This window comes from Cervus elaphus, chromosome 12 (genome assembly GCF_910594005.1).
Source record: "Cervus elaphus chromosome 12, mCerEla1.1, whole genome shotgun sequence".
NCBI lineage: Eukaryota > Metazoa > Chordata > Mammalia > Artiodactyla > Cervidae > Cervus > Cervus elaphus.
In genome coordinates, this window is record NC_057826.1 from 24,866,381 (window position 1) to 24,883,789 (window position 17,409).

At 40.1% G+C, this 17,409-nt stretch overlaps 1 protein-coding gene across 6 annotated transcripts in view; it reads right to left on the reverse strand.

Moving 5' to 3' along the window:
• The window catches only part of FUT8 (fucosyltransferase 8), a 314,874-nt gene extending 307,355 nt beyond the window's left edge, over positions 1-7,519 (reverse strand). For 4 of the 6 annotated variants that reach the window (XM_043921010.1, XM_043921005.1, XM_043921008.1 and 1 more), the window contains exon 1: positions 7,389-7,519. The gene's annotated coding sequence lies outside the window, so the exon portion shown is untranslated. Of the gene's footprint in view, positions 1-6,164; positions 6,729-7,388 lie in introns of those variants that run through there. The other 2 variants (XM_043921011.1, XM_043921006.1) reach the window with 1 other exon arrangement.
• Between the last annotated feature and the right edge of the window lie 9,890 nt (positions 7,520-17,409).

Here is a 17,409-nt window from a genome sequence, read left to right on the forward strand (position 1 = left end):
TTCACAAAACTCAACACATACAAAAAAATTACAATCTCTACTGAATGTATCTCTTTCAGGTACAAGTACAACTCCATATGTTAAAGAAATTGAATCAGTCAGATCTCTAATGACTAGGGCCCTAATCATCAAATATACACTTTCTCCTTGTGAATATTCCACAATAACTGACTTAAATCTGCTAAAACTACTCCCATGAAAGGAGAACATTTACTGTCCATTTTTGTTTCAGAGCTGGTTCTCTTCAATGGACATAGGTTCCTATTGTTTGGGTTTGTTAGTTTTTTGTTTTTGTTTTTAACATTCAATTATTCCAATGAGGCAGACAAAGGAAGTAAAAGAGACATTCTAAAAAGCAATTCCGTGTAGTTAGAAACTCCACAGACAAAGACAGAAATAACAGAGAAGGCATAAGACTGCATTTCAAGAAATGGAAGAAGGGACTGCCAAGTATTTAGTAGTAAGCATAACAATAATATGACTGACAAGGGACTCCTAAAAATGAACCAACACCTCCCATATCCCTTTTTATACAAAACCATTAATAAATGATTAATAATGAATTGGGATTCCCTGGTAGCTCAGCTGGTAAAGAATCCGCCTGAATGCAGGAGACTCTGGTTCAACTCCTGCATTGGGAAGATCCGCTGGAGAAGGGATAGACTACCCACTCCAGTATTCTTGGGCTTCCCTGGTGGCTCAGCTGTTGAAGAATTCGCCTGCAATGCGGGAGACCGGGGTTCCATCCCTGAGTTGGGAAGATCCCCTGGAGAAGGGAACAGCTACCCACTCCAGTATTCTGGCCTGGAGAATTCCACAGACTGTATGGTCCATGGGGTCGCAAAGAATCGGGACACAACTGAGTGACTTTCAATAATTAAACCCCACATCAACCTGAATTTCTTCTAGTCTCTTGCCTACTGCTGCAAAAGAGAATGAAGCCATTATAATAAACTTATTGTTAACAGAAAAGCTAATGTTTTACCAGAAAATATTCTATGAACTCTAAGAAAAAAAAAAAAAAGAAATCCTGCAAAGGTGGCAAACTCCCCCATTTTTCACCACTGTTGGAAAAGAAGACAGATGATAAACAGGGAGATGAAGGGAGTGGATGGAGTAGAAAAAACTGAAGAAGCTATCTCCCTCACCTCTAAAGAAAGCAGGTTCATCAACCAGTACATCCCTTCTCTCAGTCTCCCGCCCTTCACTGGTCCCAAGCTTACCTAAGGCTGAGACAATGAATGAAATATAAAAGCTACAAACTGTATTTTTCCACCTTTACTATTTATCAAGATATTATAATAAATTAATTTTAAAAACTATAAAAATGATTTTAAAAGCTAGCTTATGGAATATTAACTCATTTAATAACATTGGGATGCTTTTACAGTTTGATGATTTGTAAATACCATTTTTACTACAGACAAATTTATTCTAAGGCTCTAGGTATTAAGGCATATTAAATGGCATTTATCTCATCTAAGGGATATAAACAGCCAGTCATAAATTAGTAAAAATTTAAAACACATTCATGGTTCATTAACAGTCTTTAAAAAAATAAGATTTACACAGACACAAAACAAGTTCATTTTAGTTATATATCTGGAGTAAATCAAACAGAACAATCTTCCATTTTCCCTTCACTTTTGTTCATTTACAAACAGAAAGCTACAGCATTTACAACTCACATGATGTAACACTTCTCATAACCGAGATGCTAAAATAAACATGAGCTTAATGTCCCATTTACATCAAAGATTAACATCAATAGTTTATTATTTATTTTCTAATATGAACCTTATTTACACCTACCAGGCACTGAGACTGTGACAAGTAGAAACATTAAGCCTGATCTTCTTAACATAAACATGTTAAATCATGTTTATTCAGTTTATCCCTGAATTAGTTTAATTTCCAAAAAAAACCCAAGTTCTTAGGTACAACAAATACAGGAGAGCATTTCAGGAGTGATCTTCAAAGCTTTATTCCAGTGCTTAAATGAAAAAGTTATACTATAGAACCAACACAAAAGAAAAGAGAACGATAACAAAGGCAAGTCTGAATTACACCTGTTTTAGCCTTATTTGTCAATTTGTCAATTTTTTTAAACTTAAAATTCAGCACATTTCCTCTTCACATGTTCTCTTCTGACAAAAAAGTATCACAAAAAGATATTTTTAAAAAGTAGTAAATGAGTGTAATATTGGGTTTTTAGCAAATAAAGCCTATATCTTAAAAAATGTAAATGAAATTAACTCTATAGCTCTACTTTCTGTAAAGAGCATGAATAACTCTTGTATTGAAATACACGGCGTAATCCAATAGGCCCTATTTGCTCTTCTTCCATTAAAAGGAAAATCTACAGTATTGCATAAAGTCCATATGGGCTTTATCTTTAAAATATTATACGGACTGATATAAAGTCATTTAATCAAGGAAGAAAAAACTATGCCAAGTGAATGATATGGTTCATTTTATTGCTTTGATTCCTACTTATCCCAAAGAGAAAATTGCAGGATGGTGGAGGATGGTTGGAGAAGGGGAGACGTAATCAGGAAAGTAGAATGTAGAGAAAAAGGAAGGTTGAGACTCGAGACTAATCTGTTAGAAATATATATACATATATATAAAATATATATATATCCCCATATAACCTTCTTCTGCTCTGAATTTTAAAAGGTCTTTTTTAAAAGAATCAGGTGTAATTTACTCCTTACTTTTAGACATGTTTCCTTCACTATAACAAGCTACAATTCAATAGTACAGTTCAATAGCAATTCAAACTGCAAAACCATATACTACATGGTACAGAAATATAAGCCAGAGAATCATCAGCAGGAGAACCAAGGGAAACTTGGTATTGATCCTCTAAATCCTATACCTACAATACTACTGTTGACTACAGAAGACTGGAGATTGGCATCTCATTTGAAAAGTATCAATAGGACTAGTATTGATGCCTGAGTAGAAAAATTATGCTGGTTTCAGAGTTGCTCAGAATCTCAATTTTGTTTTATTTTTAAGTAAAGAAACTTAATTACATGTTTATTTTTACATTTGCTTTTATGATTATGAAATGAAAATGCTTTTACTTTTATAAGTGTGCTATAATATGAAATGGGTATATTCACCATTTAATTAAACCAAGAGACTTACTAAATGTACTGTGCAGTGAATCAAAAAGAACCATTAAAGAAATGAAAAAGATATATGAAACTATTCTAGAATATCTTATAAAACTGATTAATTTATAGCATTAACTTTTTAAATACAATAAACACCTCACTATTCTGTATCTCACAGATATTTGCATTCCTTTCAAAGAATCTACTTTTTTATTTTACCACCACCAAAATTCTATTTACACAATGAATAGCAATGGAGAACAGCCCAACTACTACCCTCAGAAAACTAAAATATTCTGATTTTAATATATACACAATCAATGCTAACCTCAAATTTGAAGAATATGTGAACCGTAAGAAGTAAAATCAAAACTGATTGCAGTTCAGAAACCTAAATAAAGTGCCACAGACCAAAAAAATTACTGCTTCATATTCAAAGGCACAAGTTCAATTTCATAGATCAGCTGGACTCACTGCATTATATTGCAGGAGAGAGACGTTAAGAAGTGACCTTGGGATCCTGCTCTCCAGATGTTTAAAGGACCCATTTTTTATTGCAATTACCTCTACTTTTGATAAATACCTAGCTTACTACACACTTGATATCTTTGCTCTTATAAGACTCTACTTGAAGCTCTTTTGAAATTTTAGGACTGTAGATATTATAAAGAAAAAACTTAAGAAGATACAACATGCACAAAGGGTTAACAAATACTGCTTCCTTTCTCATGCAATGCATAAGAAGGTTAAGAAACTATCATCATATACCCTAAGTTTGGGGACATACTTTCAGAGGTTTAAAATGAGAAATTAAACAAACCTTATGCATTTATTTTCAGATCACGAAAAAAACTTCTAACTAATTTGTAATATACAATATATATACTCCACAAGTAACTATGGACAGATAAGATATAACATCCATTATCAATTCCCTTACTCTTTTAACTAAAAATTAAATTTCTCTTTCTTCTGGTCATAAAAATCTGGTTTGGGGTGTTTTAAAAAGTTCAGACATATATTAAGCCATGCTTTGCTTTGGCACTAGCTCCCCCTCCAGACCAACCTACTGCTATACGGCACTTAAAAAAATAAACAAGGAACACAAGTTTTTCCAAGCCACTAGTGATTTAAAAATTCACCACTTTTAAAGACACTCCAATGCCTTAAAATAACTAGTTAAAACTTGTAACCAAACACTGCAGAATGTAACCTAAGTTACTGTTTTTCAATTCTATGTCTCAAAACTGACTTGAAGGAAAACAACTTCAAGTGTCTATTTCAATTTAAGAACATCCTAAAATACAATCTATATAATGCTATGTTTTATGCAAATTATTTTGAATCACTGTCTTAATAAACCACAAGATATTCTTCATGTTAACTCACTACTTGATCAAAGACACATTTTTACATCTGTTTCTGCTATCTATGCAACTTTCATTCCAGCTGTTCAGCAATTTAAGTAGAATTCTCAGTTTATAAAGCAGGAAAAGGAAAATTCACGCCTCCAAACCACCCTTCTATGTTACTTAAATCCTATTCATTTCTAACACCCTGCATTTTTACATACTAAGCTATAAAATCATAATTTCAAATCTTTGAATTCCCACCTTATCCTTACTATTGTAGTAGGTATAAATCAAACTAAGATTTACTATGTGCATTTTATGATATATTTCACAAGGCTAGCAATGTACAAGGCTTTATTATACAGCATAGGATTTCAGGTTAATTTTAAGTTACTTTCAAGAAGAGAGAATACAACTTACTCCACTACTTCAGCATAACTCTATAGTGCTGCAAATCTCTCTCCTAAAAAGTTTTCTATATGATGGATTCTTTAAAAGAAATATGTATAAAAATAAAAGTTAATCAAGAAAATAAATATGCACTTATCCCCAAGAATAACAAGGAAGCAAAAAACTGCAATTAAACCGTGCCTGCAGTTTCTAAAGAGAACCAAGCCAAAGTTCAATCAGTTACTTGTGATGAGTTTAACTGTAAACTGAGAGAAAACTTTTCTCGAAATTTAGTCTACCTTACCTTGAGGTTTAGGGTTTTTCTATAGGAGATTCTGGTTTGCCTAGCTCCACACTCTTGAGCTGGATTAAGTCAACTGTAAACTAACTCAAACATAGGAATAAGAAATAACACCCTGCTCTATCCAAGGCCTCACTCAAACGCTAAAGCTCACCAGGGATAAATTCTAACCATGACACTGCCATTTAACTTAAGAAATACACTGCGTCTCTGACGTTATGTGTGGCTGAATATTGCAATCCCCACTGTGAGAAAAAAAACAGGTGCTGCACACGACAGCCCACTCACTCTTGCAGGACAAACCTCCTTTAACTGGAGGTTAAATAAATAAATATTTATGAACTCATTTAACCTTCCCAAATAAGTTTGGAGCTCGAAAGCCGCCAGCTCATCATTTCCACATTAAACGAGGGTGCAGCGGCACTCAAGCCGTGAAACTGCCCTGGCACTGTCCCCTCGCCGGGAGCGGATCTTTGCACGGGTCCACTCCCCGATTTCCTGCCGGAGAACCCCTCAGGAAAGCCCTTAATGCACAAGCATGCTCCGCCCCACAGTCTGTGACACCAGGGAGCGAGGTGCTGGCGAAAGGGCAGGTAAGAGCAGAGAAGAAGAGGGACACCTCCCACCCCCGCCCCCATCTCCTTTCCTCGGTTTCGGCCCCTGCCCTAACCAAGGATGCGCGACGCCGAGGGCAGCAGCAGAGCCGCTCCACGCCCCGGCCGAGGCGGCAGGCGTCCCTAGTCCCCTGCCCGCGGCCCACACCCCCCGCAACCCCCGCAAAGGCACCCATCAGAGGGTCCCGGGGGCTCCCTCCCCACTTTCCCCGGAGCCGCTGCAAAAGCAGCAGCAGTGGCAGCAACAGGCCCGGGGGTCGCCTCAGGGGGGAAGAGAGCTGCGACGGCCGGCAGGCACCTCCCCGGAGCCTCCTGAGATCCCGCGCTTGCCCACCTCCAGACCCCGGGGCGCGCGGGGCCCGGCTCCCAAACGCCCCCTTACCCGAGGCGGGAGCAGAGGCGGTCTCCGCCGTTCCCCAGCAGCCGCCGCCGCTACAGCCCTCAGCCGCAGCTGCCCCGCGGTGGGGAAGTGGGAGGGGTGGCTGGGTGGAGGATGCTACTCCCTACTGAAGGGAGAGGAAGAAACGGAAACAGGAACCACCGCCGTCGCTGCTTAACGGAGCCTTCGGCGCCACTGACTGAGGGAAAGCGCGAGGCGGCGCGAGCCAGGCAGTCGCTGACAGCGCGAGACCGAGCGCGAGCCGGGTCCCGGGCGCGCGACCCCGAGCAGCGCCGGCCCCATTCCGCGAGGAGAGGAAGGGGACGGGTCGGCCGGGGGGCGGCGAGGGGTGGGGGTCTGGAGCGAAGACAACCGGGCTACTCGGGTCTATCGGAGATGACACGCGCACGCGCCGGAGCGGCTCTGACCGCGAGCGCAGGCGGGGAAGCCTCGGCTAGCGCAAGCGTGCCCGCGCGAATGGGAGCGCGCGCCCCCTCAGCGTCCCAAGCTTCTGGGAGAAGGCGCGCATGCGCTGGCCACTGCCTCCTACCGCGACCCCCGCCAGTGCCAGGGCTTCTCCCCGCCCCCTTCTCGCCGCGCCCGTGGACCGCGTAGCCGCAGCGTCTGACTGCCGGGCTGAGCCGCGGGCCACAGCGGGACCGGGAGACTTCTAGCAGGGGCAGCAGGGCTGGGCGCACGGGCGCCGACTCCGACACGAGTGTAGGCCGCCCTCTACCGCTTGAAGGCCAGAGGCTGAAGGAGGCGCGAGCGGAGCCGGGCTTCCCCACTCCCGGGAGCGCCACCTCCGGGGAATGCCGTATTCTCAACCGCCGGAAAACGGATCGGCCCGTGCCAGTTCAGACCGCGGCCCTTAAGTACCACTGGTACTGGAGATATGAAGCAGGCTCCTTGCTACTTTTTAGGAGTGATCGCTGCTGCTCAGCCCCCGTAGCGCAGGTCTGGCCGCTCCGCTGCAGCTTGCAAAGCACGATCATAGAATGGCATCGCACTCCCATGCGAATAGCGAAGCCCGGTTTAATCTTGTGAGAGCTGGTCTTCCACATTCGCCCGGACAGAAAGACCCCTCCCCCATGAGAGCCTGGGTTCGGTGCCTGGCCTCTCCCCCCGACCCGCGGCTGCAACAACCCTTCCAAGGCGGAAGTTTATTCAGTACAGAGAAGAGAACATGGGGCGGGGGAGGGAGCTTTTCCCTAGGATGCTTCCTACCCGGCTCGGACTCGGGAAAATTCCTGGCGCCCGCGATGCAGAGCAGTGGGCCGAAGAGCTAGCCCAGTCCAGCCCTGACGGCGAGCTGAGCCGGAGAAGCTGAGCGCGCCGCCCAGGCACACAAAGTAGTCGCGAGCCGAGGAGGGGGTGCTACGACGGCCAATCAGAGACAGGAACCGAGTGAGTGGAGTGCGAGTCAGCCAATCGGAGGGCGGGAGGATGAGCTTCCCGTACCGAACTCTTCCCTGTAGCCTCCGGACCCAGATCGCAAGCCTGGGTGCAATACCTTGAGAAAGCGAAATGGTGCCCCTAAAGACAAGCATGACTTCTCTAGACTTGGATATTTTTAAGTAAATGCCTTGGGAACCCATCACAGAGCGAAGATCGGCGGCCTTTTAGATGCCAAGTATGAAAGGATCACAGAAATGATGGGCTGCCAAGACTGCAATCTGCCTAATAATATTAATAAATTTACAAAATTTGTTGACACCTTTTTAGAGTCCGGAAACTGTATTACAGAAATACAAATAAGATGCTGCTGATTCAAAAAAAAAAAAAAAAGTTCCCTGTCCTCGAGAAGTTTATTTTCCTCCGAAAGAGGTTTGCTGGACCTTGCGACTGAGTTTTATCATCATCCTGTTAGGTAGTTAGAATAGGGAAACAATCCCTTTAAAGAAAAAGCTCTCAGTGAAGTGGTAGTTTCCAGTCATTTTTTATGATTGTCTCCCTGTAAGAAGAGAAATTTGAGAAAAAAGTAGAGTGACTGATCTAAGGTTACACAAAAATATATACTGGCAGAGCCAAAACTATATTCTAGCTTAGCATTTATATTCCATCATTCAACCATCATATATCCTATGCGTGGTTGCTATCACTTACTGCAGAGGTTTCTGCACTAAGTTAATAAACTGAACAAAAGTCTGCTATAATGGCTACATACTTTAGCTGTTGGAATTGAACAGAAATTTTAGACTTATGCCATAGTAAGATAGATTAAAGGCCAAAGTTTTATCAGTCAAACTCTAGGTACTTTTTAGAAGTCAGAGGTGAGGTCGATATCTGCTTTTTTAATTTAAACAGTACTTTTTAACAATACTTCAGCAAGCATGTCTAACTTTAAAATCTCCAGTTTCAAAGCTTTCCTTTACATTTGCCTCAAAACTCCCGGGTTTTTAAATATTGCCTTCAGTTTTCCTTTCCAAAAGCCTAGGAAGTGAAATACTTATATTCTCTACCTCTTTCTGCTCAAAAAAATAAAAAATCTGTCCAAAGAATGTTTGTCCAGAATTTCTTGCACGTTTATAGGATGGTTCTTGTCTTCTTCTTGTTGTTTAGTGGCTGAATCATGTCCGACTCTTTTGCAACCCCATGGACTATAGCCCACCAGGCTCATCTTTTCATGGCATTTCCCAGGGAAGAATACTGGAGTGGGTTGCCATTTCCTTCTCCAGGGGATCTTCCCTACCCAGGGACTGAACCCACCTCTCCGGCATTGGCAGGCAGATTCTTTACTGTGGAGCCATCAGGGAAGCCCAAACCAGATAATTTGCTGTCTGTAAAATATACTCAGAAACTAGTCCTTTAGCAATTTGGATTGCATTCTGTTGAGTCAATGGACATCTCAGTCACTGACAGAACACAGCCCTTTCCAGGACTTCCCCAGCGTTTAATGGCCACCTCAGAACTGGAAATATCAGTTAAACAACTGATTTTTGAGAACCAATCTTTACACATTAAGGTCTGGGCCAATAATAAATTTCAAGAAAATTCCCAACAGTTCCAGCTTTTAAAAAAACACATTTCTTTTACTCTTACAAAAGAGGTTACTACTGAAACTCTGCCTTCTTGCTGGGTTAAATTTCTGACAGAAAAATACCCCCAAAAGATTCTAAACATCTCTGGCTACCAGTAGACATCTCTGCCAAAGGCTGATTTCTCATAAGCTCCAGCCTCCCTCTATGCTTCTAGACCCTCCATCTCTTCTTACTCCATCTGCCTCTCATCAGGCCTGGTGTCTGATATTTGCTTGAGCAAGTAGAACTGCTCCACAACCTCCACGTCTCCATCACCAGTGAGGTATTAGGCCTATCTTTGCCTATCTGAAAACTTACAGGCAAGTTCTGCTCAACAAAACACTGTACAGAACATTCTTTATGATATGTTTTACTAAGAACTAATAGAACCTTGTCAGTACTTTATATTCTTTTTCACAGCCTAGATTAAATTCTTTCATCAACCAGAACTTGTGGGGTCTTGCAGGTGGGGTGAGGAGGAGTCAACCATTAGACAATAGAAAAGATTAAAATGAAAGTTAGTGAGTACATGAGAAGCTATTGTATCAAGAGATTAGCTAGATCAAAGTTAATGAACTTGAATACCATCACATTTCCAAAATCCTGAACTTTCATGTAGGAGCTGGTTTGAAATTGACTACCATTTCATTAATGACAATAATAAAAATAATAGACAAGTTATAATATTGCTGAGAGCCAGGTCCCATGATAAACTGTTTATCTCCATTATTTAATTTTAAAATCAACCCTTTGAGGTGGGCCCCTTATTACAGTGGTGGGAGGGATCAGAGAGAAAGGTTGAAGAGACCCTCAGGAGGTTCACAGCAACTACTTACCAAACAGTTTAGAAAATTTTCCATCTCTACCAATGTAGACCAACTGAGTATCAGTCCTGAAAAATTTCTTATAAATTTTAAAAAATTTTAAACAGATTTTTAATCTTGTTTTGTAATTGTTATTCTAGCTACATTTTACTCAGAGGATTCCATTTTGAAGCAAATCATCCAAAAGACAGCACTGTTACTGCTACATGTAAGAAGGTGTGACCTTAATCATTTTACCCATTTGGGCCTTAGTTCTGTCATCTGCAAAATAAAAAAGTTGGACTAGATAAACTTTAGTTGTTTGTCAGTTCTAAAACAATACATCTAGCTAGCTTGACACCCCATTGGGAGGAACTACAGCAATAAAATATGGAAAAACAGTCCATACTTCCAAATCCAATAAAATTCTAAGTCACTTTTGAGCCATAAAAATTCCAACTACATCCACTCATTAAACAGCCAAAGTCAATCTTTCCAATCAAAAGAATAAATGAAGTGATTGATTTAAAGACCAATGAAATTAGCCAAACTATCCTTGCCTATGACTTGCCTCCATGGCTGAAATTTCTGTCTTCCCCATTATGGCAAAATGTCAGGTACTTCACATTGTTGGTTTCTTATTCAGCATCTATTCTTGTTCCTTCCTTATTAATAGAGTTCCATGTTTTTGTTTTTATCTGTCTGTTTTTTAGATAACCATCCAACCTCCAGCTACAGAATTTAATTTAATTAGGCTGAGTCAATCTGTCTTTCCAGGCATATACAGAGATTACATCCCTGCCACGTACCCCAACTCTTGTAGTTGGATGGACCATGTGACTAATTAAAGTCACTAGTCTATAGTGGGTTATGGATAGAAGTGATATGTGTCACTTCCAGGTAGAACACTTAATTGCAAGTATAAGTCCATCTAGTGTTTACTCTTCCCCAGTCTCAAGACCAGTATTGTTGAAGATAATAAAGCCTTAGTTAACTTAGCTCCCTAAGAAAGGACAATGTGAAAAAAAAAGAAAGAAAGGACAACCTGGAACATCCCACCTCCTTCCTTCATCAAGTCAGGATGGATATATAGTTTGAGTAAAAGCTACACCTTTGTTGTTTAAGCTACTGAGATTTGGTTTTGTTTTTTGTTTTTTTACTTCGGTGTGACCTAGACTCTAAGTTATGCCAGATCCTAGACTATTCTAATTATTACACCTGAAAACTGTGTGAAAGTGAAAGTGAAGTAGCTCAGTCGTGTCTGACTCTTTGCGACCCTGTGGGCTGTAGAAAACTGTGTGAAACTGAAAGTGAAGTAGCTCAGTCGTGTAACCGCGTGGGCTGAGGCCTACTGGGCTCCTCCCTCCATGGGATTCTCCAGGCAAGAATATTGGAGTGGGTTGCCATTTCCTTCTCCAGGGGATCTTCCCAAGCCTGGGATCGAACCTGGGTCTCCTGCATTGCAGGCAGACGCTTTAACCTCTGAGCCACCAGTGGTCCTGGGGTAAACTGACCCAATCGGAAGGATTTTTAGCCCATGCTTTGGAGAGAAGAGTCTCTCCTTTCTACCAGGTATGAGCAAGTCAGCCTATAACCCAAACTGCCACTAGCAGCAATCTAAGAGCCCAGCCATAAGAGGGACTAACTTAGAATGAAGTTGATACACTACGAATGGCAAACAGAGAGCAAAACCTTGAAGATACAGCTGAGCTGATGCTTATATCACTTCTGAAGGCTAATCTTCTCTGGACTTCTAAATCTGCAAAATAATAATTCTGTTTGTCCAAAATACTGTAAGCAGAATATATGTCTTAAATATTTTTAATTTCATCACAGCTCCTGACACAGATCTAGCTCAGGAAACACTCAAAACTATTGAATGAAATAAAATTTATAAAAAATATAATAGCTCTTATCTTCAGAAATAAAATATTACCTGCATTAACAAAGGGAAAAATGTTATTTGAATCAACTCAATCTTTTTACAGGTGAAGAGATTTAGACTCAGATATGTTACAAGACTCATGAAGTTCACATAGCATTGTTATGGCAGAACCAAAGGGGAAAAAAAAAAACCTAGTAATCACTTCATCAAAAATTACCATAGTTTTCAACTCAAGATGGAGAAGTAATAGACAGTAGATTACCCTAGTAGTTAAAAACATGGAAATTAAGACAACTGTAGCTTACTTATTAGCTGGATGATATTGAACATGGTACTTAACCTCCTTGAGCCCTGGTTATTCCGTCTATAAAAGAGGTTAACAATCTCTAGCTCATAGAGTTGTGAGAAATAAACAACTCAACATGTAAAAAGCACTGAACAAAATGCCAGACGCATAGTAAACTTTCTCTATATTGCAGCCATATCAAAAGTTGTGTGTGTGCATGTGTGTGTGCGTGTGTGTGTGTGTATGTGTGTGTGTTAGTCACTCAGCCATGTCAGACTCTATGCAGTCCGACCCCACGGACTGCAGCCCTCCACGCTCCCCTGTCCATGGAATTCTCTAGGCAAGAATACTGGAGTGGGTTGCCATTATTTATTCATAGCTAAATTAACTTTTGTTTTCATTAGGATAGATACTGTTCTCCTTTATCATTTATTTAATTCAGGCCTCTGACCTATGTTTCTCCATCTTGTATAATTATAGTGTAGTCCATACAGTTGTCTAGCCAGCATACCCTTTTCCTAGAGACATGCTTTTCCCATTTCCACATTTCTATCAGATGATAGCAGTCAAGAAGTCATATTACTGCTGGACTGTCCCTTTGGCCATAGCTAACTGGTCAAGAGGTGAATTTCTGACGCAAGATGAACTGAGGAGGCCATTCCTCCAAGCTTTTTAGACTTTGGAAGAGAGATCATGTCAAGCCTCACCTAGAATAAAATCTGGGAGATGTCATTGGGCATTTTTTTGTCAAGCGGAAAAAAAAAAAATATTCCGCATTGGGGAGATAAAGCCAATGGACAGAGGGAAGCAAAGAGTATGAAGAAAATGTCGTTGTTATACTGGAATTCCCAGTTCCAGTTTTTCTTGACCAATGGCAGAATCTTGCCTTTCTTCTTAGGCTTGCCTCGTCCAATGATTTCTCCCATATTCTTCCAATATATTTCCCATTTTGCATAAGCTAATTCCAGGTGGATTTATTTTAGATGCAGTTAATGTAACAATATACTATATGAAATAATAAAGTAAAAATAATAATAAAAGGAAAAGTCCAGGATTACCTATCTTTATTAACAACTTGAGTGATGCCCTCTAAGAATATGACTGTAAAATTTATAAAAATCAATCAATAAATTTTTTCAAATGCCAACTATATGAAAAGTACCTGTGGCAGAGACTTCAAATTACCCCCTTTTAAATATTCTCTTAGGATAACATAGTGGTGGCACCTGAAGAGGTGACCAAGAAAAAGAGAAGTAAAAGGCAAAGGAGAAAGGGAAAGATATACCCAACTGAATGCAGAGTTCCAGAGAATAACAAGGAGAGATAAGAAAGCCTTCTTAAGTGAACAGTGCAAAGAAATAGATGAATTTCTTCAAGAAAATTGGAGATACCAAGGGAACATTTCATGCAAAGATGAGCACAATAAAGGACAGAAATGGCAAGGACCTAACAAAAGCAGAAGAGATTAAGAAGAGATGGCAAGAATACATAAAAGAACGGTACAAAAAAAAAAAAAAAAAAGAACGGTACAAAACCGGTCTTAATGACTTGCTTAACCATGATGGTGTGGTCACTCACCTAGATCCAGACATTTTGGAATGTGAAGTCAAGTGGGCCTTAGGAAGCATTACTATAAACAGCTAGTGGAGGTGAAGGAATTCCAGCTGAGCTATTTGAAATCCTAAAAGATGGTGCTGCTATCATCTATACCCCAATACAAAATGGTTTTGGTGTTAAAAAAATAAAAATTAAGCTAAAAAAAAGATGATGCTATTAAAGTGTTGCACTCAATATGCCAGCAAATTTGAAAAATTCAGCAGTGGCCACAGGACTATAAAAGGTCAATTTTCATTCCAATCCCAAAGAATGTTCAAATTACCTTACAATTGCACCCATTTCACATGCTAGAAAGATTATATTCAAAATCCTTCAAACTAGGCTTCAGCAGTATGTGAACTGAGAACTTCCAGATGTACAAGCTGTATTTAGAAAAAGCAGAGGAACCAGAGGTCAAATTGCAAACATCCATGGATCGTAGAAAAAGGAGGGAATTTCAAAAAAATCTACTTCTGCTTTATTGACTATGTTAAAGCCTTTGACTGTGTAGATCACAACAAACTGTGGACAATTCTTAAAACAGATGGGAATGCCAGACAACCTTACATGTCCCCTGAGAAACCTGTGTGCAGGACAAGAAGCAACAGTTAGAACCTTACATGGAACAACAGACTTGTTCCAAATTGGAAAAGAAGTACATCAAGGCTATATATTGTCACCCAGCTTATTTAACTTATATGCAGAGTGAAATTTCTCACAAGCTGGAATCAAAATTGCCAGAAGAAATATCAACAACCTCAGATATGCAGATGATACCACTTTAATGGCAGAAAATGAAGAGGAACTAAAGAGCCTCTTGATGAAGATGAAAGAGGAAAGTGAAAAAGCTGGCTTAAAACTCCACATTCAAAAAACAAAGATTATGTCATCTGGTCCCGTCATTTAATGGCAAATAGTTGGAGAAAAAAGTGAAAACAGTGACAGACTTTATTTTCTTGGGCTCCAAAACCACTGCGGACAATGACTGCAGGCATGAAATTAAAACACTTGCTCATTGGAAGGAGAACTATGACAAATCCAGACAACGTATTAAAAAGCAGAGACATCACTTTGCGACAAAGGCCCCACTAGTCAAACTATGGTTTTTTCCAGTAGTCATGTACAGATGTGAGAGTGGGACCATAAAGCAGGCTGAGCACCAAAGAATTGATGCTCTTCATCTGTGGTGTTGGAGAAGACTCCTGCGAGTCCTTTGGACAGCAAGGAGATCAAACCAGTCAACCCTAAAGGAAGTCAACCCAAATATCCATTGGAAGGACTGATGCTGAAGCTGAATCTCCAATACTTTGACTACCTGATGCAAAGTGCCAATTCATTGGAAAAGACCCTGTTGCTGGGAAAGATTGAGGGCAAGAGGAGTAGAGGGTAACAGAGAATGAGATGATTGGCTGGCCTCACCAACTGAATGGACATGAGTTTGAGCAAGTTCCAGGAGACAGTGAAAGAGAAGCCTGGTGTGCTGCAGTTCATGGGGTTGCAAAGAGTTAGCCACTGAACAACAACATATATTTTCTCATTCCTTCATGATCCTATTGCCACTCAAATAAAATCTTACATTTCCTAGTCTCCTTTGCAATGGGTATGACCACATTACTAAATTCTGGCTGTTGAGATCTAAATATTGTATGGAACTTCTATTAAAAAAAAAAAAGCCATAAAAAGAATGGAGATACAGTCTTCTGCCTACTCTCCATCCTATCACCTAGGGTATGATGTGATGATTAGAGCCCTTTCAGCGATCTTGGACCCCGAGGAGGATAGCCATACACTAGGGATACCATAAATGAGTAGGAAAGAGCCTGGCTCCCTGACAACTTTGTGAAACCACCATGCCAATCCTAGACTACCTACTTCCAAAATTCTTTTATGTAAAGATACATATAAGTTTCTATCTTATTTAAGCCATTATCATCTAGATTTTCCTGTCACATGTCACTGAATCTAATCCTAGTACAATTCCATAGTAGCCTGATAAATTATATTAAGTTGGTTCTTAATGCTTTACAAAAAGAGAAACTAATCCCCAAAAGTTTGAAAAGATTTGAGAGAAATGTAACAGACAAGTACATGCTAGTGTTACATTTTGAATTTTTAAACCAAAACTAACAGTGCAGTCTTTGAAAGGATGGGATAGATGCAAGAGAAAAAAATGTTCAAAGAGAAAAATTCCAGCCAAAAAAATAATTATCCCTGTCAAAATGTTACAAATACTTGCTCTAGTAAAAGTGAGCTTTGCTGAAGTCCCCAAAGTTACAATGCTCCACTTTGCAGTAGCAAAAACTCTTTGAGTTCACCACAGGAAACATTGGGTTCTAAGGGGAAAAACCAACCCTAACCAAACTGACAAAAGTTTGAAATACCAGAAGGCCCCTTCAGGGCAGAGATCCTGCCTATCTGTCTTGATCACCACTATGTAGCATATTTATCAAATGAGTTAGTTAATTTTCATTGCTGTATAACTGCCAAGGGGAAAATCAAGAACTAATAACCTCTGGTTAGTCAGGATCTTCTACGGTTTCCATGGGAACAAGGAAGTATAGAGTTGTGGTTCAGAACATAGATTCTAACTATATTTGATACTTGCTCTGACACTTAATAGTGATGAGATGTTGGGAAACTTTTTAAACCTCTCTCTGTCTTGTTTTTTCACTCGTGTAAAATGGGAATGACAACATTATCTACCTCATCAGTTTGCTGTGACTGTAAAATGAGTTATTAATATTACATATAAGGCTCTTAAAAGCAGTGCCTGGCACAGGGTAAGCACACAATAAATGTTTGCCATTTACAGCTCTACAAAAACCCTAAGCTAAAGCAAGCCTTTGTGAACACTACGGTTATTATCTGATCTAAGTTCAAAGTTAAGATAACATGAAAACAAAATCTCAGGAAGAAAAAAAAAAAAAAAACACATGATTGACAAGATTTCCTGGACCAAAGGCTGAATGTCATTTCAGTTGTTCTGCACTACATATTCCAACACAAGAACTGGCATTCAAGACAAAGAGTAAAGGTTCTAAAAACAACCCCCTATAAATTGTGCTGGCATGATTACAAGTAGACTTATAAACTTACACAGACAGGGTCAAGTGGAGCTAACTTACATGTATTTCAAGGCTGATCATTTAAGTTTAAAATATACTCCCAGTCTTCTGGGCTCTTATAATCACATGTCAAACAGCTGAGAAGTCTATCCAACTTCCAGAGAGGGAGGTCTTGTTGGGTCTTGACTTTCCTTACTAAGCCACATCATAGGTCTTCTGGCCTTCAGTAAGGTGTTATTTCCAATTTACTGTGTCAAGCTTGTGGTGGCTGCCCTTCTGCAGGGGCCATGAGCATGAACATGGCAGACCCTTGCATAGAGGCAGGAGGTGAACAGACCCAAGAATTGACATATTGGGTACCCCGCTATACTCCTCTTCCTTGCTTTCTCCTTCAATTTTTCACAACCCTACTAATTCCTCTAATATTCACATGTAGATCTTATCACTCTATCCTTCTATTCTCGGTACTTAGCAATTCAACTCAATCTCATCCTTCAGAGTGGCCTTTGAAAATTCCCCAGTCCATTGTTTCCACTAAATTTCAGCCTTGGTTTTGTTTATGAAGTTGGGAGGGTTGTGTTGGAGTTTATCTC